Source organism: Arachis hypogaea, chromosome 14 (genome assembly GCF_003086295.3).
Source record: "Arachis hypogaea cultivar Tifrunner chromosome 14, arahy.Tifrunner.gnm2.J5K5, whole genome shotgun sequence".
NCBI classification, from domain to species: Eukaryota; Viridiplantae; Streptophyta; class Magnoliopsida; order Fabales; family Fabaceae; genus Arachis; species Arachis hypogaea.
In genome coordinates, this window is record NC_092049.1 from 42572811 (window position 1) to 42574570 (window position 1760).

Below are 1760 nucleotides of genomic sequence, written 5' to 3' on the forward strand. Positions count from 1 at the left end.
GTTTCAAAAATTGATTTTCAAAATTTGTTTCAACTAACTAACTAACTTTTTGATTGTTTCTTATCTTTTTCAAAACCACCTAACTAACTCTCTCTCTCTAATTTTCGAAAATATCTTCCCCCTTTTTTCAAAATTTCTTTTTAATTAAACTAATTATTTTTTTTATTTGAATTTTCGAAAAACCACTAACCTTTTTCAAAAACTATTTTCGAAAATCACCAACTCTTTTTCAAAAATAATTTTTGAAAATTCTCTCCCTATCTCATCTCCTTCTATTTGTTTATTCATCTACTAACACTTCTCTTCATCTCACATCTCTGCTCTCCTCACAAATGTGTTTCTTTCCTTACATTACACCCCTATTCCTTTTCTTCTTCTACTAACAATAAGGAACCTCTTTACTGTGAGATAGAGGATTCCTCTTCCTTTCTTGTTCTCTTCTCTTTCTTATGAGCAGGAACAAAGAAAAAGGCATTCTTGTTGAAGCTGATCCAGAACCTGAAAGGACTCTGAAGAGGAAACTAAGAGAAGCTAAATTACAACAATCCAGAGACAACCTTTTTGAAAATTTCGAACAAGTAAAGGAGATGGCAGCCGAACCCAACAACAATAATGCAAGGAGAATGCTTGGTGACTTTACTGCACCTAATTCCAATTTACATGGAAGAAGCATCTCCATTCTTGCCATTGGAGCAAACAACTTTGAGCTGAAACCTCAGCTAGTTTCTCTGATGCAGCAAAACTGCAAGTTTCATGGACTTCCATCTGAAGATCCCTTTCAGTTCTTAACTGAATTCTTGCAGATATGTGATACTGTTAAGACTAATGGAGTAGATCCTGAAGTCTACAGGCTCATGCTTTTCCCTTTTGCTGTAAGAGACAGAGCTAGAGTGTGGTTGGATTCTCAACCCAAGGATAGCCTGAACTCTTGGGATAAGCTGGTCAAGGCTTTCTTAGCCAAGTTCTTTCCTCCTCAAAAGCTGAGCAAGCTTAGAGTGGATGTTCAAACCTTCAGACAGAAAGAAGGTGAATCCCTCTATGAAGCTTGGGAGAGATACAAAGGACTGACCAAAAAGTGTCCTTCTGACATGCTTTCAGAATGGACCATCCTGGATATATTCTATGATGGTTTATCTGAGTTATCAAAGATGTCATTGGATACTTCTGCAGGTGGATCCATTCACCTAAAGAAAACACCTGCAGAAGCTCAAGAACTCATTGACATGGTTGCAAATAACCAGTTCATGTACACTTCTGAAAGGAATGCTGTGAATAATGGGATGCCTATGAAGAAGGGAGTTCTTGAGATTGATACTCTGAATGCCATATTGGCTCAAAACAAAGTATTGACTCAGCAAGTCAATATGATTTCTCAGAGTCTGAATGGAATGCAAGCTGCATCCAACAGTACTCAAGAGGCTTCTTATGAAGAAGAAGCTTATGATCCTGAGAACCCTGCAATAGCATAGGTGAATTACTTAGGTGAACCTTATGGAAACACCTATAACTCATCATGGAGAAATCATCCAAATTTCTCATGGAAGGATCAAAAGCCTCAACAAGGCTTTAATAATGGTGGAAGAAACAGGTTTAACAATAATAAACCTTTTCCATCATCCACTCAGCAACAGACAGAGAACTCTAAACAAAATACTTCTAATTTAGCAAACTTAGTCTCTGATCTATCTAAGGCCACTGTAAGTTTCATGAATGAAACAAGGTCTTCCATTAGAAATTTGGAAGCACAAGTGGGCCAGCTG

At 37.3% G+C, this 1760-nt stretch overlaps 1 non-coding gene across 1 annotated transcript; it reads right to left on the bottom strand.

Moving 5' to 3' along the window:
• Positions 1 to 986: 986 nt before the first annotated feature.
• LOC112746493 (small nucleolar RNA R71) lies at positions 987 to 1094 on the bottom strand. Its single transcript, XR_003174374.1, has one exon. It is a non-coding gene; the product is annotated as a small nucleolar RNA R71 (small nucleolar RNA).
• Positions 1095 to 1760: the final 666 nt, after the last annotated feature.